Source organism: Manacus vitellinus, unplaced genomic scaffold, assembly GCF_001715985.3.
Source record: "Manacus vitellinus isolate BGI_N305 unplaced genomic scaffold, ASM171598v3 scaffold_37_pilon, whole genome shotgun sequence".
Classification (NCBI taxonomy): Eukaryota; Metazoa; Chordata; class Aves; order Passeriformes; family Pipridae; genus Manacus; species Manacus vitellinus.
This window is the reverse complement of record NW_021940517.1, coordinates 7,145,916-7,172,228: the sequence shown is the minus strand read 5'-3', so window position 1 is coordinate 7,172,228 and position 26,313 is coordinate 7,145,916. Positions and strand designations below refer to the sequence as shown.

Below are 26,313 nucleotides of genomic sequence, written 5' to 3'. Positions count from 1 at the left end.
GAGCGAAGGCTTTCTCGGAGCTGCTCGGAGGGGGCAAGCTGGAAACGGCGCGGCGGTGCATGACAGCCCGAGCGGGGCAGGCCCTGAAGTGACCGTGGGCTCCATCTGACCAGCGCGCCCACCTGATTGCCCCCGTAACGCCGCCGATGCAGCACCGGGGCCGCACAGCCTTCTATCAAACCACGTTTATTTTTATTGTTTTTTTAAACACGCCGACCAACTTAAGTGGCAAACATACAGTTACACTTAAATAAACATTCGAGCATACGTGTTACTTTATACGAAGACAAAAAAAAATAAGATTAAAATCTAATAATAGGTACTTACACAAAATTTAACCACATAAAAGTAGACATAAGTGTAGGCAGAAATTTCTTTCGTATGTGTGTGTGCATCTCATAGGAAGAAAAAGGCAAGTCCAAGGAGAAAAAAATGTTTTCTTTCACCGCTGCACAAGCTCAGTTTACCTGGAACATTATACCACCAAGGTATCAAATGTGGATGCGAGCTGGATCAGTTAAATGCAACCTTTCGCTGTCACTAAAGGTAACATTACAGGATCACCACATCACTATCAGAAAGGGAAAGTAAAAAAAAATCTCCAGCAGATGAAGGTCAAACTAATTTTAATCTTAAGTACCTGTGTACTGAATAATGCACTAAATTTATTTTATTTCCCATCCAACCCTTATTTTGAGCCTGTGAAGGGGAAAAATATTTGCTGCTGAGGAGGTCAGTTCCAAAACCCAACACAGGTGAACAGCAGTGGTCCAGCAGTGCAAGCAGAGAGTAATTGTGAAGGTGTTTGATGCTGCCTAGTAGCAGTGACAGAGCAATTTGCAGGGTACACAAATCAACGCAGAAGGATGATTTTGGTTAAGATGAAAACATAATGCTCACTAAATCTAAGGATACTGATCACTGTTGTGATTTAAGTTTCTTTAGGACATTTAGGGGAGGAATGTTGATAACAGGCATGAATGGAATTATTCATTTCAGTCAGGCCTCCAAAGTCCAGCATTGTTCAATATGCAAAGTCTATGCTCTGTCTGGATTTAAGTGATGGACAAGGATACGATTTATTCTGAGAATTCTATGTAATACTACATATATATAGTGTCAAATTCCTCCAAAATTATAGGTCCAGAAATGTAAGCCAGGGCTGGCTGTGCTTGGTACTGGACTAATTCACATTGGCAGGAGATATCTGAGTCTCAGAGCAAGCAAAGGTTTTAATAACCAAGCAAGCTGAACATTGTTGACCAGCCAATAGTGACTGACACCTGCTGAGCGCTCACCTGCCTCTTGGCATGGGCTGGTGCAGATTTGGTCAGCCATGTGAGAAATTTTGTCTCCATCACTGACATATTTAGTTGCCCATCTTCTGTAGCACCAGAGAATAGCCGTGGAAGTCAGAGACCCTATTACACACATATCCACTTTAATAGGCCAGAACTATCTCATTCTTCCGTCCAATAAAAATTTTCCTGCTGTTTTATTCTTCCCCGGCTGCTGCCATTTTGAGGCACAAATGAAATGACAGATGGGTGTTTCTCCTGTCATGCGAGAAAGTGACTTTGGACAGCTTAGGTGGCAGCACTGACAAACTTGAAGTGAGCATGAATCTTCCAAGAGAGAAAAAAAAATGCATGGGAGTGAACATTTTAAAGTTCACTAAAACATTTAATAAATATGCCATTTCAAAATTACAGTAAGAGGGCAACATCAACAAACATCGATGTAAGCGATGTTTCTTCTTTAAAAATAGCAGCTGCTGGAGACATGCAAGTAAAAATTCTCATGTATATTATTTTAATTATGTTTAAGCATTGTAGTTAAAACTGAAACATTACAATATGGCATTGGACATTAAAAGATAAAGTGTGGGATTTCATATGATTTGAAATATGTAGATTTATGGAGCTGTTTAAGATTTTGAATATGAGAAGAAAAAAATGTTGTGATATACTAGCAATGCTACTGTGTGTAAGAAACAAGAGATAAAGAAAAAATTTGCTAAGCAGTATATATCTATTTAAGGAATAGTGGGCAAAATTGTATGCATCATGAAGCTGGAGCCACTATAAACAGCTTTTCTGAACCTCTCACCTGCGAGAGTTTATTACTTTAAAAAAACACCTGCAATCATTCAAACACAGAATAGTTAGGAAATAGCATGTTTTTTAAAATGTCAGAGCCCTATGGCAAGAGAACAATAACTAATTATTCCAGAGTGTGGTGACTTATTCTGTCCTGTTAGATACTCCTTTTTACTTTTCTCCAGACAACATGAAATTATATGCTTGACTGATACTCAGCTCTTAAAAGGCACGGCCATTATTATATATTAGCATTATGTTGTCTACAATGTGATGCTGTGTCAAAGGAAAATATAATTTAAACTGTGGTTTTTTTCACCTCCCATCAATAGTAGCTTGCCAGATGTTTCTCTGGGATGGAAGTTTACATTTATCAAAATACGACTCACTTAATGAGGAAGGTAAGTGCATTTTTTTATTTTTCCCATCCCCTACCCCAAGATAAGAGTTTTAGATTTAAAGGATACAATGACATATTAGAATAGGATAGCAATGTTATTTCATTGGGCAACAAAATAATCACCACTGCATAAACTACAGCATGAAGCTGATGTGTACCTTCTTCTCCAGTTCATAAAAATTACCCCTAGGAAGTGAGTCTTTAGAAGAAAACTCAACTCCCTCCTTAAGCAAGGAGAGATTTAAGCAAGCAGTCTTCTAACTGAAAATTCTGTAGTTGATGTATATTCCTGCTTCTCTAGTATTTTTATGTTTAGCACTGAAGGTATAAGCCCAAGTCATTAATCAGATATTCCTGCCCCAAGAGTTTTTGGGTGTTGGACAGAAATACACTATACATGATAAAAGTGCTATGTAGTACATGGAAATGCTTGTATGGCAAAACTATTCAGTTTCCCTGGCTGTGGTCAAATTTGACATCCACATGAATGTAATGCTACTGCATATGCTGAGTGCCTCCAGCTCAGTCAGTAGGACTAATTGTAGTATGCTGTTTAGACTAAATAGGAGTGCAACTTTGAATGTAACCCATTTCACACACAAAATATTTTGAATCAACAACAAAAAAATACATAGCTAGAAACTTTCTAGTCCATCCTAGATAATATTTGCTTGCATTCATGTTTTAAAATATTTCATACCAACTTTAATTGGTTTCAATAAACCCAAAGAACCAAGAAAAAGTGATACAGCAGGCAGAGAATGGCCAAGTGGAAGACTGAATAATAAGCAAATATCAGCCTGACCACCTTCAATAGAAGCACACTTGTTCTCTCAAGTAGAGAAACCAACACTGTGCTTGAGAGAGCAATCAGATGAATTTGAGAGAAGTTGCAGCACATTTTTCACATGAGCTCACATTCTTCTGAGACCTCTGCAATGCATAGCAGAACCAAAAAAGCATCAGAAGTTTTGTCATGACACCTTGCTGGAAGCAACAGGAAAGCTCTGGAAATTACGATGTAGCTGTCTTTTGCAGTCAGGAAGGGACATACAGAGTCAGTGTCCCAGTTCCTGGGAGGTATACTGCTTTAAAGCAAGCTGATTTTAATCTGCTACTTTGAAGTGGTTGATTATAAACTGTTCACTTTCTTTCTTTGACAGAGACTGTGGAAAATAGAAGTCACTTTTATTTGGAATGGAAAATAGACCTATTTTTTGTTTTGCTATCTGTTGTTAGATGAGAAGTGCAGAAAAAAAATTTAGGACATCTCATCATATCTTGGTGGTGTACCAGCCCTGCCAGTGCCTCTCTTTTCAGTTCAAATCAAAAACTGAAATGCAAAGAGCAGAAAAATAGTAACATTTCCTTCTTCCAGCAAGAGACCCCAAAAGGACTGTAGGAGGTATCAATTGCAGAGAATACAGAACAGCAGACCTCTTCAATAGCCCATATTTTGAGAAACAGGGGCTTGAATTTCAAAGTCAATTGTTGTGCTATATAGCCTTGGTATCCCTTCATGTTCTGTCACTTCAAGTTATTTGTACTAGAAATAATGGGCTGCAAAACTGAGGTTAAGGAAAGGCTAGATACTGTGTATGACCTCTAGTTTGTCCTTGTACCACAGGTTTATCTGAGAAGTGAGCCAAACAGCCAGGGAATAAGGAAGAGGATAAAGTCATAGGAACAACTGTCTACACTGGCTAGCCTGTGGGGGAAGGAATAAAAAAAAAAAAAAGCAATAGCCAAAAAGACATAGGGGAGAGAACAGAGAGTGAAGAACTCTAGAAAGAACTTGAAAGAAAACTCTTAATGAATTTGTGCTCAGGGTAGGCAGTTGCTTTAGTGAATTTGGGCACAATATTCATATTAAGTTTTAAATTGCTTATCTGGATATTGTGCTAGTGCCAAGAAAAGACTGATAATTCTCACTCTTCAGAAAAACATACTGGTTTTTTTTCTAGTTTCTAAGGTGTTTGGTGCAGAAAGTGTGACACTAGCCTTAGACTGTGCAGATTTCTCAGCAGGAGAGATTTCTGAAGAGAAAGGAACACTTGGAAACTGATTTGACAGGCAATTTTTATTGTATAAAATTAATGGCAGCTGTTTGAAGCTGCTCATGTGTCTGAAACATTAAAAAACCCACAGCTGAATTTTTGATCTGTGAGCATAGAAGATCAAAAAGGCATTACATTTTTTCCATATGGTTCCAAAGTGTGGAGCATAGCCACTTACTTCCATGTATGCATTTTAAACCCTATCTGTAAGTTAACCATACTTATATTTCCAGATTTTCTGGAAATAATTTTGGAAGGTACTATAACTATTCTGTTACAGCAACTCAGACCTCACTTCCCCCCACAATATACAAAAAGGTGTCCTCTTTCCAACTTTTTATCACCTAAAATGGATAGATTTCATCATGTCATGGATAAAAACTGTATCTCACTACACTTTTACTCACATATGGGCAGATGTTGGCGCTACTGTGAACCCCAAGGCTACACTGCTTCTTAGTATAAAGTGATATAGCATTGAAAAATGAGTTCTTTCATCTTGTATTTCTTTAGTAGATTATTTTATTGTGGTGATAAATTTGGAACAATGAGATTATTTGATTAAACCTTCTCAGTCACTGCTGAATGGACTACCCTCCTTGTAGAATTAATAAAAAGGCCAAGACACCTCATTAACATGCTTGGTATTGAGCTAGATTGGCAGCAGTGCAGTTTAATCCTGCCAAAGGGCATTTACTGAGGAAAGTCAGAAAGCTTTTAAATCATATTCTTAAAGGTTGAGTCAGGAGAAGATGACCTTGCAAAAGCTGTATTCCTGAACTGTCCAGACTTCCCCCCAGCCCATTCATGCTAGAGCTGCTTAGTGCACAGAACAATACGTTAAATAGTATGGCTTCTCCTTGTGTAATTCAATGCATCAGACTTGATTTTGCTGTGCATGCTGATTGGAAAGCTAGATAGAAAAGCTTAGTTTTGTAAAAGCCACATACACTAGCATCCTCTAGCAATTTTTTTTTTGGTAGCTGAAAGTATACTAGCATCACTTGATGGTCTAAAAGTAGACTTTCACTTACAATAGTTGATACAGACACACCACATCACTTTCACCAGTGCCTCACAGTCTTTATAAGCAATTACAGCTCATAAAGACATGGCGAAAGTGGATGAAAAGCATGTGTGTATAATCATGCCTATCAAAATATCACAAAGATCAAGATTAATGTCATCATTATTGTTTCAAATCATGCATCTATGGCACATAACTACATTTACTTTATTGTCACGTAAATTGCGTTATAGTTCTCAGACACAACAGCCTATAAAACAGATCTCAACCTTCTGGCTTGGAAACGCTGTTTAGATTATTTACTCAGACATGTAGAGCAAATGTCCCAGGTAGTTAAAATATTCTTTACAACTGGTTGTCTAGATGGAAATAGGCTTTTCGTATGTGGATACGAGCAGCTGCATTTCTCAACAGAAGCAAGAAGTGCTCCAGCAAACTAGTTTCAAGTCATAAAAATTTAAGGCAGAGTTATTCCCCAAGCTCAATTAATCTATTTCAAGCTGGTGAAACTTCACCATCTTAATGGAGTTGCTTTCAACATCTAACCTGTGAATTCACAGGTAGGCTCTGAAGAGTGGCATGAGTTCTGTGATTGGTCACTTTGTCATATTTTCAAAAGAAATGTGTCTGCAAGAAAATTTTATTGCAAATGTCTTAACTTCTATTTTTGCTCAAGTTAAGCACGTAAAAACATATCAAAAATTACTAGATCCTTGTGTTCCTTTCTTGGTAGTGTTTCTTCTAACGTGCATTTTTATATTCCTTTTTCTAGGCTACCTTTATTGGTTTTGAGCTAAAGGTTTTCCTTATATGTAGTTTTTCCTTTGCCGGCTCATGCAAAATTCCTATTCAAGTAAAATTAGAGGAATGTGAGCCATGTGAGCAACACGATGAACAGGAGGCAGTATGTGGAAAGCAAACTAAAACCATGCATATGGGTAAGGAAGAGATCACGTAATGTTTAGGTATCTTCATTAAAGAAGGGACACTCACCTTGACTATCTCAAAATACAGATATTGTCCCTGAAATACTAATCCAGAGACAAAAATTACAAAAAGTTGTCCTAGGATATAGAACTCCATGGCACTTCAGGAAATGACAGTGCTATGTGAGACTGAGGACCTGTGGGAAAGACTGGGGGAGAGACATTCTTCAGGCTACTGTGGGTTTTTTAATTGAGTATTTGGCTATAGAGATAAGTAAAAATACTAGCCTTGATATTCTTTGGTTAGAATCTGTATTAGAGAGAGAAAACTAAGATATTGCAAACGTCCCTAATAGGATTTTTTTAATGCCTGCCAGAAATATCAGTTTTAGTTGCATCAAATAGCTAAAAAAAAGGAAAAAATTAAAATAATTATTTTTTTTTCTCCTGCATTTGAGATTTCACACATTAAAAAGTTAATAAACAGCAATTTTTTATGCTTTACTGTGAAATGAAGAGGTAATTTTCACCCTTTGTATCACATGGGATTTTTATATTGCTTTCAATGCATTTTTGTAAACATTGGAAAGGAAATAAAATAGCCCCTATAAAACATAGCCAATGTTACAGCCTGAACATTGAGCTGCAGATAGTGTTTTGTAATCCTCCAGTACTCATACACATATATATCAACAGTTTTAGCCCTCAACTGCTACTAAAATTAATGTCTTGTAACCTTAAATATATTTCTCTACTAAAACAAAACAAATCCTCATCACAACAGATTTTAGCCTGCCTTTTGACACCAATTATGGACAAAAATTTTATTTATTCCTTTCATTGTCATATCTAAAAGGGCCTTTTTTTGTGGCTTCTCCTCACACCTGCTGCATCGTCAGTTACTATGATACCATTCAAGACAAAAGTCCACCCACACCATGCAGTAACCGAGGTGGTCATGCTGTTCCACGTGCCTCAGGTTCACTTTGACTGCCTTAGTCCATAAATAGTACCTTGTCCTTGCAAAGCTGAGTAAGAGCTCCCTTCCCTATCTCCTCCAATAGATGTGGATGTTCTCTGACTTACTTGGTATAATACTCCTGAATATTATACAAAAGCAGAGATATTGTAGTGTACAGAAGCCATTTTTTTAAGGCTAATCTTAACAGCCAAATTAAAAAAACCTGAACGAAATATGCAGCTCTGCTCACAACTTTTTAGAGATACACAGCAAACATGGAAGTTACAAACAGCAGTTTTTCTGACAGTGTAGTAATCCATGGACTAGCAAGCTACATTGGCTCTGGTATATCTCTCACTAAAGATTAAATATTTCTCTTTCTTCTGTGAGTAGTAGCTTTGCAGAATGTGCTTATATTATTTTAGTATTGAGATATTTTATGATAGTAGGACAAGTAAACCCAAAAATTCTACAAAGTAACTGATGAAAAGTTTCCATTGATTGAAGCAAGACCTTTAAATTAAGCTGATGAAAAATATTTGTGCTTATTTAACAATTTACCAGTTAGTAAATCCAAGTAATGACTTTATTAGACCAGTGTACAATTAGTAAGTAGACCTTGCAAAACAGAAAACAACAGAAACAAGAATATATGCAAAGAAAATATGGTGCTTCACAGTTCTTCCAGAGTGCATTTATACTCCAGAGAGAAAATCTTCATGGTATTAAGGGAATCTGTATCTATCATGACAGCACACCACCAGATCATATTCAAAGGTTTATGAAAAATCCACACTCACTCCCCATGAGGCAGCCTAGGAATGGAAGCTATTTTTCAGGCTTGTGCATCAGCAGCGTGAATAAAGTTTCACCATTTAGGAGACACTGCTTTATAGTGGAAAAAAAGGGGGAATTGTTTTCACTTTCTCACCTGTTTTATTCTCATGAGGCAATAGGACTGCACAGGCTAACATCACTTTTCCCTAAGTAAGCAGATCAGATTAAAAATAGACTGGGTATGGCAATAAGATGCCATCTTTACAGTCTCACTATGCTGCAGTTTTAAATCTGGAAGTAGGGCAAAGTCTCATATGAATCCCTTACAGCGATTTGTTATGAGAAAGAGAGAATACATGAATTTTCCTGTTTGCCTGGGACAGGAGGAGGGGCTTACATCTCAGCAGAAAACATACAGGTTCAATACTAAACAAAACTATCCTTACCAAAACAACAAAGTGCTTCTCTTAGGCGTGTTTGCTGGAGCCTCCAGCATTATGTGAGTAGCTAGACACACATCAAGTCATGGATTCCATCTTGTCCATCTCTTCTCCACAATGGTGACATCAATCTCCATTGTTCACTGGCAGCAGCTATTTCATGTGCCAGGCCAAAATCACGCCAGTAAAAACAATATCAGATTTCTAGAGAAGTGTTGTTGTAGTTGCTGCTGTTATTCTATTTAATGTTTTGTATTGCATTAGTCAATAGGTACCTCATTATTTGCAGCCTCCTTGCTTTTTCCATTTTATTACATTTTAGTTGTCAAATAAGATTCAAAAGAAATAAATCCTGGAACTGGTGTAATGACTTGTTTTCCCTTTTCCGAATGTCCATTCTCTGGTTAAGAATGAATGCTTTTTCCACTCCCTTCTGGAGTCACCATCTCATCTGATAAATTTTAGTTACTCTTGATACTCATGCCTTACCCATGAATGTTCATCAGCTCTATTGCCTATGAGCCAGTTCAGAGCTGCAGAGATTATTATCTGTCATGCCTTTCAGAAATTCGGTTTGTAGCACTAACTTTTGAAAAGATTTTTTGCTGACATTTTGTAAAGATACAAATGAAGTGCAAAAGAGATTGCAGCCTGCGATGCAAGGGAGTGTTAGGCGAAGCACTGCTTGCCTGCTTCCATGGCTCCAATTTCACCACATAGAATCACAGAATATCTTGAGTTGGAAGGGACCCACAAGAATCATCCAAGTCCAACTCCTGGCCTTGCACGGGACAGCCCCAAGAATCACACCACGTGCCTGAGAGCGTTGTCCAAACACTTCTTGAACTTTGGCAGGCACATGCGAGAAGTAGTCATCAAAATGACAAAACAGAAGCGGCCAATCACAACAGAAAAGTAGACAGTACCAAGAAAAAACACAGCATCTCCTCCCACTACTCAGAAGCAGGAAAGGAAATTTTGTGAGGAGAAAAAGCCTGAACATCTTTGAGAACTCAGATTAATATGGAATCTAAATTGCTGAGCATCAGACGAGAAGGTATAGTTTTCCATCAGTGGTAACAGTTATCAGCATGTCATTTTCTTCTAAAGTTCAGCCTGCCCTCTATTATCTTGTTCTGCAATAGGCAGAATGGCTGCAGAGCACCCTCTCATCACCTTGGGGTCTACCTGACTGCAGGGGTTTGCATCTAGTGCCACCTGGGTTGTGGTATTGCTTGACACAGATCAACAGGACAAGCAAATATACAGTGAGAGACCAACTAAACTGATTTACAGAAAGTACATGTACATATGTAAAGGTGGGAAATAAAACCTTTCATATGGCTATGACCAATTTTTTACTGAGGATAAAAAGGTAATGTGCAATTATGCTGTTCACTTGCATTAAACATATCAATTATATTTTTAACTTGAGGTTAAAAAGTCACTCCTCCCCACTTCATTACTTCACCTTTCCTAAGCACCTGTTAATTTTGTTTGGTTTTAAGTTAATTACCCACATAGACTCAATCATTGCCAGTGTTCAGCAAAAGGCACCAAGAGCTGAAGGGAGGAATAGGAAAATATCCATGTGAGTGAACTGTGCAATTCTGGAATATGGAACTGTCCAGTGCCAGCATATACATGTTCTTACCCTCTGTTAGTGCCTTCCCAATAAAGTACGTGTGTGTGCATACACACACCCTTATCTCCAGATCATAGTATTGATCTGCTCATTCTCCAAGCTGCTGTACCAGCTGTGGGCCCCACTGGAGGCTGCTGACATAGGGAATTTTTACCATCTTCTGCAGGAACATGGCCAGGCCCTAAATAAACAAAGAATCTACCTGTAAAGATGTACCAAGAGACTTATTGTCCCTCCCTTCCTTTACCTGAGATCAAACTTAAGCATTAATTTTTTAATAGAAGGATAGTTTTGTAGTCTCTGTCCTCTTTGATCATCCAGGAGGTTTTAAAAAACAACCCATTGGTTCCCTTCCTTTTGAAGTTGTACACAGCAGGATCATTAGCAGTAGATAAGCAGACAGATGTAGTGCTCAGTATTAGGTTTCCACGGTCACCATAACAACATTTAGTAGGGATGCTGAGCTACTATCGTTTAAAATGAGACTGACAAGTGCTGCAGAGTTGTGGGCAGGTGACTTAGCTTTTGTGTGGAGGCTGTTCTCTCCAGCAGCAAGCCAAGAACCTGGAGAAGGACCAAACAAGAGGCCAGAGCGTTCTGGTGCATCAAAGGAGAGTTGGTAACTTTCAGCTCTGCTCGTCTCCTGAGAAGAGATGAAACTTTGCGGTCTTAGGTCATTCATTTTGCAGCTTCTAGTTCTGGCTGATTTGCAGCTTCTGCTCGGATTGTCAAGCTGTAGAGAAGCTTCTGCAAACACGTGCCTTCTCTCCCCTCTTCCCTCTACTACCCCAACTTTATGGACCATGATTAGATGCAAATGTAATGAGCTCAGTTCAGAATTTCAGAGTCATTTATGCATAGGCACTTGTGTTAGATTTTCTTTTTCTAAACATAGTTTGAGTGGAAAGTGGTAGTTGAAAAGTAATACAAGAGAAGTTTCCTTTTTCTCCAGAAACCAGATATTTAAACTGTGTTTAATTAATTTCTAGGCAATTATAAACATTATCAACGTGAATTTACAGTCTTACCTTATCTGCAGCAAGATAACATCTTGTCACACTCAAAGTCATAAAGCCATTCCAGTGACAGCTCCTTGATGGTGAAGTGCAATTATCTTCCTTCATATTGGTTGCTTAGTTCTAGACTGGCAGGCAATATATGTTGGGAATCAAGTGCCTGGTTAAAACTGCAAAAGAGTTGTTTGCAATATGTATTTTAAGTTGAGCTAAAGTGCTTCCTAAATTTCTATCCCATTTAAAGATAAACAGTAAGAGATCCCTGAGGTGTGACACTGGATGTTTTGTGGCAGAAGCTGGTAGGAATTGGAAGTATCCTGCATGTCACTGGTACTTCTATGATAGTTTCTAGCTGAGAATCATTTCTATCTAAACAATATTTCTCTGTGCTGTAGGTAGCTTCATCTTTATCTTTTATATTATGACAGTACAGCATAAGATAGAGATTTAATTAATATCACCAAAAGTTTGTGTTTGACATGTAAATGAAAGCCCAATTCCTAGTTCTGGCATTTAACCCGTGACACCCAATGAATGATAGTGAAGCTTCAAACATGATCTTTTTACTGGAGGTTACAAACCCAAAAATCCATAAGTAACAGTCTACACAGGTGAGCTCACCTAATATCAAAGACTTGGAGGTAAAAATAGTTTGACATTCCAACGATAGCAAAACAGTTTGCTGTCAGGAAGAACAGGAGGAAAAAAGAGGACGACCTTAATTTAGGACTTTCTTGCCATAATAGTATTGGCAATGTTATGCTGAGTTTATTTAAAGCATTATTTGTAGTGACAGTGGACACAGGCATCAAAAGGGAAGCCTGGTGGAATGAGTTTTGGTGCTAAATAGCATCAAGACATTAGGCTATCTCAATAGACATAAGTGAAAAATGACATTTCTCAGAGTTTGGAGAGATTCATTTCAGAGCAGCCTGCAGCCTCCAGGTGGTGCAAAAGCAAGGCTTTGAACAGGTGATTTTAGCGCAAAGCTCCATGCAGAAGGTTCTGCTGCTGCCACACTTTGCCACACCCAATTACTAGCACTTCTTGTCTGTATAATAAAATCTATTTCCTCCTCCCTAGGAAGGTGCAGCAGAGAAAACACGTGATGAACTCTTCCACAGCCTCTATTCTCTGTCCCTCTGTGCTGCTCATGAGGAAGGAGGTAGAGAAAATCGGGAGTAAAGTTAAGACTAGGAATAAGGCAGTGGTGAGGGTAAGGTGTTTTAAGATTTAGTTTTTATTTTCTCATGATCTTACTCTGATGTGATTGGTAGTAAATTAAACTAATTTCCCCAAATCAAGTCTGTTTTGCCCATTACAGTAATTGGTGAATGATCCCTCCCTGTCCTTATCTCAACCCACAAGTCTTTTATTATGTTTTTTCTCCCTCTACCCAGCTGAGTGATAGAGCAGCTTTGGCAGGCACCTAGCATCCAGCCAGAGCCAGCCCACCACACTTCTCTATTTATCCATCAACACAAAAGAATTTTGGTATTGAAGAGTACTGAGCTACTTGAATTCTAAGAATTGTTTTGCTTGCTAGTACATCAAGGCTACCATTGACACATACATACTCTTCATTAACAGGGAGAAAATGCATTTGAATAGAAGGGAAAGCAGATCAGACTTTGCAATACTTTCCAAAATACCATGTCTAAGCTAAAGAAGGCATTATCAAAATCTTATAAAAAAATCTAACAGCATTTCTCTCTTCTTGCCTGCTTTGATCAGTTGTGGGGAAATTAAAAAGGCTGTCACTGATTGGCCTTAGCACCAGAATCCTTTTGAGATGAATGATGCAATTTACACCTCTGAAAACGTTTGGTTGACCATTCAAGCAGTCCAGAATATCATCTTTCTCCAGGTAAGCTTTTTATAGTTGTCTTTTATAGGTATCAATAAATGTCAGAGGTGTTAAGTGGAACAATTGTTATAAAGTAGAAAATGCAACCTATAGAGAATTTTTTTTTCCTAGCAAAACCACATAACTTTTCACTACTCTGTCCTGAACTGGAAACTCAACTATTACTCTGTAGGTAGAAAGATTGCATTCAGATTCTGATTTTTGAAGCATATTAGCTTAACAAATTAAGTGCGTCCAGTTCTGAGCCCCTCAATTCAGGAAGGACATTGAGGTGCTGGAGCATTTCCAAAGAAGGGCAACAGAGCTGGTGAAGGGTCTGGAGTATACGTCCTATGAGGAGCAGCTGAGGGAGCTGGCGTTTTTTAGTTTGGAGAAGAGGAGGCTCAGGGGAGACTTTATCGCTCTCTACAACCACTGAAAGGAGGTTGTAGCCAGGTGGAAGTGTCAGCCTCTTTTCCCAGGCAACTAGCAATAGTCTTAAGCTGCACCAAGGGAGGTTTAGGTTAGATATTAGAAAGAAATTCTTCACAGAAAAGGTGATTAGACTTTGGAATGGGCTGCCCAGGATGGTGGTGGAGTCACCATCCCTGGAAGTGTTTAAGGAAAGACTGGATATGGCACTAAGTGCCATGGTCTAGCTGACAAGGTCATGTTCTGTCATAGGTTGGACTTGATGACCTCAGAGGTCTTTTCCAACCTAATTGATCCTGTGATTAAAAAAAAAAAAAAAAACCAAAAAAATAAAGCCAGAACTTTGTTTTACCTATTCTTAGCAGCTCAATTGTTAATTTTAATTAAAAAGCCCTGTTAAACTACTGTTTTGTAGTATTAAAGTGTTCATCTACTCTTCATATGAAATAGAAGATCTACAAATATGGAAAAGAATTTGGGCAGGTACTGAGGTTATGCAATTATTAATATTTGAGTTTAAGTCTTTAGTTTTTGGAAAAGTTTGATCAGTTACAACGGGGTATTCATCGAAATTTTTCAGAAATAATGTATTTATAGATATCTAATACACCTTTTCCCAAGATAGGATATTTAGAAAATATAAAATCAGTTGCTTTTTGTGAATATATCTACTGCTGCCTATTTAGGACTACTTTAGAAGATGTACTACTATATTCAGCAGTAGTCACCTACTGCAGTTCATCATTCAGAAAGGGATGTAGGGAAGAGCTCAATACTCCATCACCACACTTTCAATGCTATCTGGTATCCCAGGCTGGCTGGGAGTTGCATAAACATTCCAAGTGCCAGATAGATAGGATTATTGGGATTTGAAGTCAGGCATGTGCTCTGAGATCATTGAGAAGACAATTCATCTCCAATGCATTCGACAGGCTTCACAGGGTTTTCAGAATACTTGTCTGTAGATTATCTGTCTTCAGAAGCAAGAAAAAAAAAAGGCACTATTAAATCAACATCAAGGAGATTGGCAATTTCACCTCCTGCTTTTCTTGAAGCATAGGAAGAGAGGACAATCTGAGAAACCAGTGTGCACAGGAAAATACAAGAAGACTGCAAAGCGGTTCCCTTTGTTGAGCTTTCTTTTAGAGCTTTCATAGCTCCACAAGACAAATCTCTTAATTTTGCAGTTCCATCAGATCAGCACTAACTAGTGCATAGATCTCATTGAATTTACACTGCAGCTTGTAAGACACAGCACCATCTGTTTTCCAACCAAACTGAAGATCAAATGCGGCTTACCCAAATAGACACTTTGAAATAATGAATGAGTATGGGCTAAAAGGGTTCCCTCAACAGTGATAAGAGAAACCTAGAGCACCTGCAGCTAATGTTGAGCACACAGATCACACAGCCAAAGCAAGCGATATTAATGGCTTTATGCTACTCTTCCTTTTTACTCTGGATAGGAGTAAAAACTCAAACAATAACCTGACAATGTTAGCAAGATATACATCACTCTCTCACTCCCACTTTTCCTCTATGAATATCAAATCCTCTCATGCAAAGAGGAAACAAGGACTTTAGAATAAGCAAGTTGTCACTAGTAAGCAGTCTAATCTCGTATACAATACAGTTTGAAACATCTGGGAGGTTCCTCCTTAGTAACACAGATTTTGCAATTTCCATTTTTCCACATGAAACATCTATGCTTCAATATTCAGTATTCTGTATTACAAAGATACATATCCTAATTCTTGTTAACACAATGAATATTTGTATTGCATAAGCAACTAGTTATAGGTTCTATGATCATGAAGAGAAAAAAAATAGAGCATTCATATTTCTTGGTTAGACCATTAAAAATTGTTAATATATTCCTCCTATTAAATCAGGTAAACCATAACACTAACAGCAGCATAACATAGAATGTACCTGCTAGAGATCTCTGATTCAAAAGCTTTTATAGCTCAGTTATGCATTATGTATGTGATTAGTGGATTCTCTTTCCAGCTTAGTCAAGCTTAACTGCTTGGACTGCAAATACTCTCTATGTCAAATTACTGAAAACAATTATACAAGTACAAAGAAATTTCATTTAAGAATTATGTAACTGAAAGTAGGAATCAGCATTGATCCAATTAATGTTTAAGTTCTGCAGTTCTGTAACAGAAGCCAATTAATATTGAGTGATCACGTAAAACATCTTCCATAGAGCTAGAAATGTGCCTGAAGTCCATCAGCTTCTGAGGGGAGAGGTCACTAGAAGTACCTTAATAAGGGCTATTTTAAAATGAAGAGCTGGATGTTGTGGTTTTGCTGATAATTAACAAGAGTTTCTCTACTTTCCATGAGAAATCCCTATCCTAGATACATTATCAGTATTTCTTTTCATATGTCTAACAGAACTTTGGCATAAAATCCCCAGCCATAGCCCAGAAGTAGGCTTTTTCAGGGAATAGCTCCTCTGCCAGCCCAGCCTTTCCTTCAGCGGCCCTTTTCAGACTGAAGCTCCAGTCTCTCTCAACCCTCACCAGCAAAGACCTCATTCAATTTGTTCCCTCTGTCTTCCAGTCTCTGCAAGTAGATGATCACAAAAGTAACCAAAATTACTTCAGCTGAAGCACAATTCCTAGTGAGAGTATTCAAACACAGCTCTTTGAAGATCATACCCTTTGGTAGTAAGTGTTCATATCGATGCATGAAATCCAGAGTGTATTCTGTGGAAACATAGAGCTAATTTTATTCTTTAAATTAAACTGTTCTTCAGAGAATATCACTGTTATGAAGAAAACATTATACTGTAGGTACAATTCCTACTAAATGTGTTTTCTCCAAGATAAGACTGAATCCCTTACTCATTAACTATCAATTTGGTTTTCTTTTAGCCTTACTTTCTATCAAATATTTTATTAAAAAGCATTACATGAAATGTGTTATCATGTCATCTTGGTATCTGAACTGTGTTTTGTGAACCATACTTTCATAGTTAAGCAACTTGAGAGGTTCAACACATTCACCCTCTGTGACTTAAAATTTTAAGTCTTGTCTGGTGTGGGACAGGGAGGGTTGTGAGTTTGTCCTTTCCCCTCTCACAAGTATATTTTATGGCATCTCACCTCAGAACGGGGCAGATTCCAAAACTCACTTAAATTGGTCTATGCTGAGGGGTGCTTTACTGTGATCAAAATATGAGCTTACATCCTAAAAGATCTTATGTTTGAGTGAGTGAGCTGACCTACCATAGGGTACTGTCCTATTGCTCACCAGCACTACAGCGAGATACCCCTGCATGCTCTGGGCAATGATGGACTCTTCTTAAATCTGTAAATTACCAGTTTCTCACTAGATTCTCACCAGGAATCTTCTTTGAGCTACATAGAAGGGAGAATGGGACAAGGTCATGTTTACTGATAGTAGACCTAGAAAAAGAAAGGACTAGAGTCCAATTTCACTGCTCTGTTTTTGTGTTGTCACATAATTACAGAGCTTCATTTCCTGCCTATAAATTGAAAAGCTTATTGCAATACATTTTTCCAACTATAATTGCATACCCATGTAATTCAATCCTTGCTGTATTTTATACTGTGCATTAAATGAGTTGCATTAGAAAACAAACTCAATGGTTGTTAGTTGTTAACACATTTAGGGAATTAAATCAAGCTTAAAACCATTGCTGAAGCATTTGACACAAACCTCAAAGGCAAATCATAATACAAATCTTGATTATTTACCCTGTTCTGTAGATCCTTATTGCCTCTTTGGGTAGGAGAGGGAGCGCATGCCAATTTACTTATACTGACAACAGTTTCTTAATAGAGTTGTGCACCTCTCATAAATAATGTTTTGTATGCACCTCATTAAATGTGTGCCAGGGGAAGTGGGTGGCTGGGGAGGCAGAAAAAAAGCCTCTTCTCCATGGAATCAGTTCCAAGGATAGCTTTGTCTTCATTTTGCTCCAGAAGGGCAGGAACTGACTGAGGTACTCTGCAGATCCAAACCCTCATCTGCAGACATTCTGGGTCTCTGGACTGTGCAACATAAGGTCATGAAGTCCTAGCCACCCCTAGTCTAAATTTCAAAAGACAAATGTGCTGCCTGTGGTCTGGCAGGCTATTAAAAAAAAAAAAAAAAAGCCTGACTCGCAAAACAGTTTAACAGAAGCAAAACATATACTCAGGCAAGAATATTTATTCCTTGCTGCCTGAGTATATGCAGTTGCCTCCCTCTAATCTTGTGAAAGCAATTATTTTATTCATTTCACATTATGTCAAAATTCCACTCCACTGCTTCCTGCTATGCAAGGGAGGTATAACCACTGCAAGAGGGTCCTGAACCTCTGGGTCTTACACAGTCCAGTTAAGTAGAACTTGTTTCTTCCCTTTCCAGTTCCCTCACAGTTTTCAGCCTATTGTCTTCTCTTGGTCTATGTGAGTTTATAGGCATGTTCTTCACTGGGAAACATATCTCCTTTTGATTTCTGGTATGACTGACATAAAATGATAAAGTGGTTGGCATTCTTCAAGCAAACCCATGGGAAGATACTTTACTTAAATCAATTTGTACAATATTCAGAAAATACTAGGTGGACAGTGTAGGGCAGTAAGAAAGATGTCAATAAGCTTGATACAATTTGCTTCTTCATCACATGAATCAATTATGTCTTTTTTCCTAGATCTGTGCAATTTTTTGTAACCTGGACCATTATTAGAGCTTTACGAAATTAGGAAGAACAAAGGAAACCATAATGCTTTACACAGCATAAGCCATGACCCTACAGGTGAGTTTGGGTCTCAGAGATGCATGCAAACACTTTCTGCAAATTTCACAGCCTAACACTTCCAGAAGCACAATTGGCTTTCTGACAAAACATAGTCTCCCTGGTGAAAGCAAGACTTCATTTAATGATATTAAAAAAAAAACAAAAACCAAACAAAAAACAAAAACCAAACCTCCTTGTTAGAAAAAAGTATAAAACAAGTAATATTTCTTTAAAAGGCAGCTTGTTCTGATTCATTTAAAATTTGATACCTCGAAGTTGTGATTACAACTAATGTAGGAACCTTGCAATAGTAAGATTGTGTAGGAAACAGGGATTCATAACAAAGTATTTGTTTCAACTGATAATTGCTGTGAGTCATTTCTTTTCATATCCAACCTTTAACCAGCGTGTATCCAAAACCCCAAGAAGCAAAGTTTATTTTGTACATTTTAAACAGGCAAATAGGGAAAAGGAAAGACAGTTCCCTACACACTCAACTGCAATGTGCCAAGTTTTGGGAGTTGTTTTGGACTACAAGACCAAAGCAGAGGAAGAGGTTGTACATGAGGGCAGGCTACAGGACCTACCCCAATTATTCTGTACTCACCAATTGTCAGCAACTGGCAGCTTCACGAAACATGGTTCTGCTGATTACACTGCTTCTAAAGAGGGACTCAGAGCTGAAACCTCCCACCTGTGATCACACTGCATCTCCTCCAAAAGCCTTCACCTGCTGTGCTACCCAGCACAAGCACAGGCCTTTCATTCTTCCCATAGACGCCTGCAGAAGCTTCAAATAAGGTCTCTTCAGAGCTCACTCTTCCCCAGAGTGCCTCGGACAGAGACACCCATTATCCCACCACCTAGCTCCAAATAAGAGGCCACAAATTAGCATGACTGATATCAGGGCAAGAGCATGTAGGAATTTGACAGCAGCAGATGGACCTCTGGAAGCTGCAGCCCTTAGCTCTGTTAGGTTTGGCAGATGCAGGAGAGTCCTGCAGCTCCTGTGAGCCCCACAGCTGCATCCCAAAATATTTACACGGATCAAGAACTTCCTCACTACTCCACAAAGAGCCTAAATGTGAGCTTTGGCAGGCAAAGTGCTGCCAGAGAACAGCAGTTTCAAGAGCAATGATCAGTTCACTCTGCCCTCTCCATGCCACTCAGTGGAAACTCTGGACCTCATTTTTTGTTAGTATGAGGCACGTGGGGAGTTTTGCTTAAAATAAGGTCCCTCACCCCTCCCATGAGAGCCTGCAAAGGGTTCTCTCACATTTGTTTCCTACATATAGATCTCATACGGACCCTTCTCATTTTTCACCCTTCTCCAGGACTGCTTTGAGAGCTCCCTCGTAGTGCAGTCCTGCCTAACTGATTTGGGCAAGAAGATGAAATGGGCTCCTTTTAACCCTTTCTAGGCTGCTACAGTGGAAGAAAAGGGTGCTTGCACTTCCACAGGGGTTATGAGCTGTTACTGTAATTGTATCACAAAATGAGCTGGTCTGATGTCTAGGTGTAAAGTGTGCAGGAGGCAGAAGAACTCTGTGGGCTGGTGAGGCTTATACAGCAATGCAGCATTCAGCTCCGCTACTCCTATTTTTTTAAAGAATGTTGATCAAATGAGTATAAAGAACTGCTGTGAAGTGGTTCAGGGACTGGAGCAAATTGGTCACTGCAAAAGACTTTAAGAAGTAGTTTATTTATTTTGTCCACAAAGAGCCTAAGAGAATTGACTACAGTACATAGCTATTTGCATGAAAAGAGGAAAAAAAACCCTAGTATTCATGATCTCTGTAGTCCAGAGCTACAAAAAATCTCAAATGAGAAAGCTCATGTTTTAAGTTTGCATGAAATGTAATTTTCAAGAAACCACCCACAAAGGAAATTAATGTATTCTTTTTTTTCTGGTTTAGTCTTCATTATTTCAGATCTTATAACTTGGTAGCAGTTTCTATTTTTTTAAATTAATATAAAAATCATTTTACCTTTGTGCCATCAATAAAAATTATCCTAAAATTATCCATATTAGAATATATATTTATTAAACACAGAAAAAATGAGGCAAGTATGTGAGCCTGGGTGCTTGACTATTAATAATGACTTTGGCAGAAACCCAATTTTTAGTATCTTTTTTAGAAAGGGCTGTATGTTGCTAAAGACATTTTAGGACTAAGAGGCAGGGCAGGCTAGAAATAAGCTCCTTTTCAGAGGAAATAGAGGCAAAGTCACTTTCTGGTTTGGATATTAATCAATTTATGGGAGATTCCTGGAGAGTCTGATAAAAAAGTTAATGGGTTTTCTCTGTGGCAGTTCTCCTTAGAAAGTCTACTGAATATCCATGGGGAACTTAAATCATCCTTCCAAATGCATTTTTAAATTTATGTTCTTGCAATATCTCCGTAGAGAAGATATTCTGTATTAACTTCTCTACTTATGACAATAGTTTCTCAAGCAGGCTACTGCTTTAATCTTTATTAAACTTTGTAAAGATTCTTTCAAGAGAGTTTAACTATGGTTGAAATCATGTCAGCTTTTGCATAATTTTACATGATTTTACCTTCTTCATGGAAGAAGGAGCCAGCAGCTCGGCTTCCCTCCCTCTGGAACAGCATGCTGTCCGTCGTGGTGCAGGAGATGCCAAGGGTGGTAATGTGCCTTGGCTGAGGAGGTCCGTGGGGAGCCCTGGCCTCCTGCACAGCCAGGCTGGATGGAGTGCAGTGCAGATCTCTTCCACGACACATGCTGCTCTGTTTCTATCTCTGAAATGTGGCTTGGCTACTTGAAAAAGCTGGGAGATCTGCAGGTTAGAAATGGACATTGCAAGTGCCCTCTCCTTTCTAACTTGGCCCCAAAGATCTGTACCTAAAGGTCCTTTCCTGCCTTCACATGAGATTTTCTGTGTTACTTCACAGAGAGCATGAAAAAGTCTAATGGGAAGTTCAAAAAGTGTGGTTTTGGGTGCTCCTAGTTCCTGTCTGACTTCTAAATCCAGCAAACTCCAGCCAAGTGAATGTACTTGCCAGAGAGCACGGCTGTCACCTCAGCAAGCCAGCCTTTGCTCCCAGAAAGGGATGTCATGGGTGCCAACTCTTGATGTTCATCTTGGCATGATGCTGCTTCTAGAAACTGCCATAGAGAGACAGAAGCAAAAACACTGCAAGTCTCCACACCACCCCGGGGAACATCCTTGATCTGCCTTTCTGTGTTCTGTTTGGCCAACAACCTGGCTCAGAACCTGTGGCTTTGTAACAAAATCACTATAAAATGGTATCTAAGGGAAATAACAGCCCAGCTCTGGCTCCTGGGTGTATTTTACCTATGTAGAGGATGGTCTTTGATGGCTCTTGGGAACATGAGAACAGGACAGGTGGATGCATACATGCAGTGCTAGTGAAACCTAAAAGAGAGCAGTGGTGGAATGGCAGAGAAAAGCATCTGTAGTCTTTGAAGCCTGGGATTTTGTTACATCTTTGTCTCTGCTCCTATACTAGATAAAACTTTAGTAATAATATTGTCCATTCAATTCTAAAATTCATGCTTCAGTACTTGCCCCAGTGACTTCGTGCAACAGCACAGTCCACCAGTTAATGAAAATCTGCATAAGGAAACATCAAATTAAAAAACCCCTCTGTTGGACCAAGGATGCAAGAAGACAGGGCCATGACTGCATTGCAGGTGCAGGGGGTGCAGGCTGACATTTTTAATCTTGAAGCAATAACTACAAAACTGTAGGTGTCTTTTAGTGGGAGATGACTAAGGTTTTGGTGTTAGGTTCTGTAGCACACAACCTGGTAGCTGAAGGAAAGGCCCCCTCTGCCCCAGCTCTGAACAACAACTTGCTCAGTCTATGTTTACTGGATGCTTTTACCTCCATGGCTCACTGCCCTGTCATTACCAGCATCCCCATCGACCAAGTTGTGACAGGAGAGTAAAAATGATTAATGAAGCAAATTCTCCTTTTTTACCTCACAACAAAGTTCTGGATGTAGGCGTGTTTCTATAGTAACAATAACGTCCTCAGAAGAATTTGTTGGTTTATCTCTGGATTAATTCTTTAGAGTCTTATAATATTTGGACTTTAAAGCATGTTTCTTCTCCACAGAAAGCAGATTGTTCTTTCCCTTATAAGGATCCAAAATTAAATAACATGTTGACTGACATTTAGTATTGCTGAAATAGGACTTTTTACAATTGTATAATGCCAAAAACACCCCAAGCCAGCCCTTACTCCCCAAAATTAGCTAAGCATGGGAGGAATATATGTGAAATATGCTGAAAAGAATGGAGGGAGGGATGGAGGGACTGGTTTTTGGTAGAGCATGGCAACATCTCATGACAAGAAAGAGTGCAAAGGTGTTTTTCCTAAAACACAATCAGTCCATAATTAAGCCATTATATATACTCCAGAATACCACGTAGTATCTCTTTCATAGGATGCAGGTTTTGACAAACACTTTTCTTGTTTGCAGATGCATTTATACAGATGCTTAGTAGCATATATTTTTATGCCAATGTTATATAAAAACTGCTTGAACTTCCAGAAACACTTGAAGATTCTTTTGCCATGCCCTGACAACAGAAAAATCACACAATGCAGTTACTTCATGCTGACTCTTTGCAAGGGGTCCTCCATACTTTCAGAAGCATCAGTGTATTTCAGTCAGTCTCCACGCTGTGCTGAAATTAGTTGGTGGCACAGAAGGTTAATTCTTTTCATTTTAAAAGAATAAAGATTTATTTTTCTAAATATGACAGATCTTTAGGACAGAACGTAAACTAAACCATCCTACTTTCAAGTGAGTTTTATGGGTCAGTACAGTTTACCCACACAGAATATGTGAATTTTATCTATGTGACACCCCTGTGCCCTTGCAGAACAAGGTCTGGTGCACTGGGGCCCTCTGGACTGGCCCCAAGAGAAGAAGGAGGATAGGCTCCCTAAAACCTACTACATTTTGAAGTGATTTAGCCATGAAAACTAAACTTTAAAAAAAAACTTTTAAAAAATGTTGGAGACTATTCTGGCCTTTATTTCTTTATTTTAAAAACTGTCCCAAAATCTGGACATGGCTCTGGGCAACCTGCTTTAGTGAACCCTGCTTGAGCAGGGAGGCTGGACTAGATGGTCTCCAGAGGTGCCTTGCAGCTTCGACTGTTCTGTGATCAGAGGGTTTTATTTTTTGCCTTGCCGCAGCTTTCTGCAGAAGCATTCCCACATATCTCAAAGCTGTAAGACCAGGCCAAGACTTCTTGTTACACATGCCCTTTTTGTGCAATGCTGGCCACAAGGGACAGAAGCTTGTCAGCTAGTGGGAGGCAAGCAGAGACACACAGAGATAGTACAGAGGATGTGCAGAAGTCACCAGGGAAAACACAATTCTCCTCATTATCCAGAAAGAGCTAACACCCAACAGGCTGCAAAATGAGCAGCAGAGCTCTGGCAGATGTGCTGTGCGTTGCTGTGGGACCTCACGGCTGCACTCAGGTGGCCCTGGGGCTGTTGTACCATCTTCTGTTCCTTCAGGGATCTGAAACAGATAAAGCAGAGGCTGAGGTGACTCATCAGGAGGGTTTAGAAGGTCTACCAGTCAGATGCAGTATCTTCTGATATCCTAGATCCTCCTAAAACACTATTGACTTGCTCTTAGTCTCCAGTTTTCAGTATCACATAGCTGTTGGTTGATTTATCTGAACAGATACATACATTGATAAATATACACATTTTTACCAACTTGAAAAAAATATCATCAAACTGTTGCATAATACCTGGGAATAAGCATTACTAATGGAATATTAACCTTTCCACTATTACTAATCAAGAGTATTAAACTTGCAAAGAAACACAGAGCAGTCAGAAAGGTGTAGTTTCTGAACATAGACAGCATTAATGCCTGAACTTGAACTGTGGCAAAAGAGCAGCTACAGCTGCAATATATGCCACGATTTTCTGCATTTTGTACTCTGTAAATACTTTGACTTATGCTCTGACAGTAGTGTCAATCTGGGCAACCAAAAACTGTCATAATGAATGTTAAGAGACAAGAAATCTGGGAAAGTGAAAAAAAAAAAATAAAAAATTGTTCTCTTCATGGGAGAAGCACTTGCGGATATGGCAGATGTCAATGTCATGGCTGCTACACATGGAGCCAAATAGCTCTGCAGAGGTGATTTTGCATACAGTTTTGGGAGTGTGGCAGTGTGCAAGATTTCAGTCTAATAAACTGTTTTCTTCCTTTTCAGATCCACCTTTTTGGTATTTGAACCCAAGTACATAACAACTGAAAACTTGTGAAGACTGAAGACCAGTTGAAAACTGATATGAAGGCTGAAGCCTACAGTATCTATCTGTTTCTTCACATGATTTGAGTATGTTCCAAGACTTTGGATTTTCCAGCTTCAGCATTTTTTGTGTTGGAGTCCATAAAATAGGCTGAAGAATTGTATTTGTTCTCAGCAGTTTTGTTGAACTGGAATACATGTGAAAGTTTCTTATCTTCTAAAACAAAGGTAATGTAGAAGGTGTATGTTATTTTTCTGTATGTAAGAAACATCACTATACCTATATTTTGATAATAAAATAAGGTGGGCAAGTGGAGGGACACATTCTCAATGACTATTCAAAGTATGGTATTCATACTGATATGGATAGAAACCTTAAGTAACAGTGAAATCCTGGGAAATAGACAGGTTTCTTCCTGAGAAACTAATCTATTTTCATTTGAAGATCTTACTGGCTCTTACTAGTATTTAAGTATTTATTGTTCAATATACATGATCTCTATGTTATCTGTCAACTTCTCCTTGAGGCTTGAAATAAAACAAATGCTTTCAGCATTTCTTTTCTACAGGTCCATTTGCAACTTTGTGAAAAGTTATGGTGTGTTTTTTTCTCTCAAGACTATCCCAGCTGAGTTTTGGGTCAAGCAGACTCTTTGGAAGGGTATCCCAGCTGCTTTTCAAATAGTGAACATCCCAGCCCACTTTCTCCTGAAATCTGTTAGGATCTAGCTTTGAATCTGGCTCTAACTGAATACTCATCAGCCTCTGAGGGAGTAGTAAGCTAACCTATTCCATCTCTTTTAAGGTATTAGAAAGCAAAATGCTGGAATTTTTCAGCTGTGAAGAAAAGCAGTTCCAAAGTATATGGCCAGGTCAAGAGTTTCAAACTGCCAACATCACATGCAAAATAAAGGACTATGTTGCCTTTCTATTAATGGTGTCATTTTAATGTAACTCTTCCTTATCACGAGATTTTTCATGAAAACAGCCATTTATTCAAATAGCTTTATCTGAGGGAGGATGAAGTTAAAGAGCTGTGACAGAGTGAAGTAAAAAAAAATTTAGAAGTCACATTATCAAAAGGAGTCTTCTATGACTCATTCAGTTATTTTATGCCTATATAAGCTCATACTTGTACCATATTTTCATTGAATTTCATGATATAAAAATAATGCTTAATTTTGAGTGTAATGCATTCTGTATAAAGATATTTAAAAGTATAATGGTAATCATCTGCCTATAGCACAAGATATTATACCTGAATGCATTTTATTGCCTTTCTTCATTACATTCTCTGAAGTAGTAGCAGGAATTTGGAGACACAGTAATCATCCAAGCAAGAAATAAAATAGATGAAGCAGTTGACTGGCATATCCTGGACAGTGAGGGTTGGGTGTTTTTTTTTTTATTAAGCACAGTTTAATTAATTTTTTGACTAATTACGTGGCAGTGACTGTTCAATATGATAAAGGTAGCTGCTGCACTTAAAAGTATTATACACCGGAGAGTATAATAGGGGGCTGGAAAGTAAAGTGTTTGGAAATCAAGAAGGGAGAGAGTTGCTATTGCCCTTGCAGCTTTACCATGGTGTGCTTATATACACACTGTTGTGGGCAGTGGTATGTGTTCGTAGGCAGTGCTCTGCG

At 38.6% G+C, this 26,313-nt stretch overlaps 1 long non-coding RNA gene across 1 annotated transcript; it reads left to right on the top strand.

Moving 5' to 3' along the window:
* Positions 1–2,450: 2,450 nt before the first annotated feature.
* On the top strand, positions 2,451–25,053 carry LOC108640544. The gene is made up of 4 exons (XR_001921245.2): positions 2,451–2,500; positions 12,432–12,564; positions 18,299–18,403; positions 24,629–25,053. It is a non-coding gene; the product is annotated as an uncharacterized LOC108640544 (long non-coding RNA).
* Positions 25,054–26,313: the final 1,260 nt, after the last annotated feature.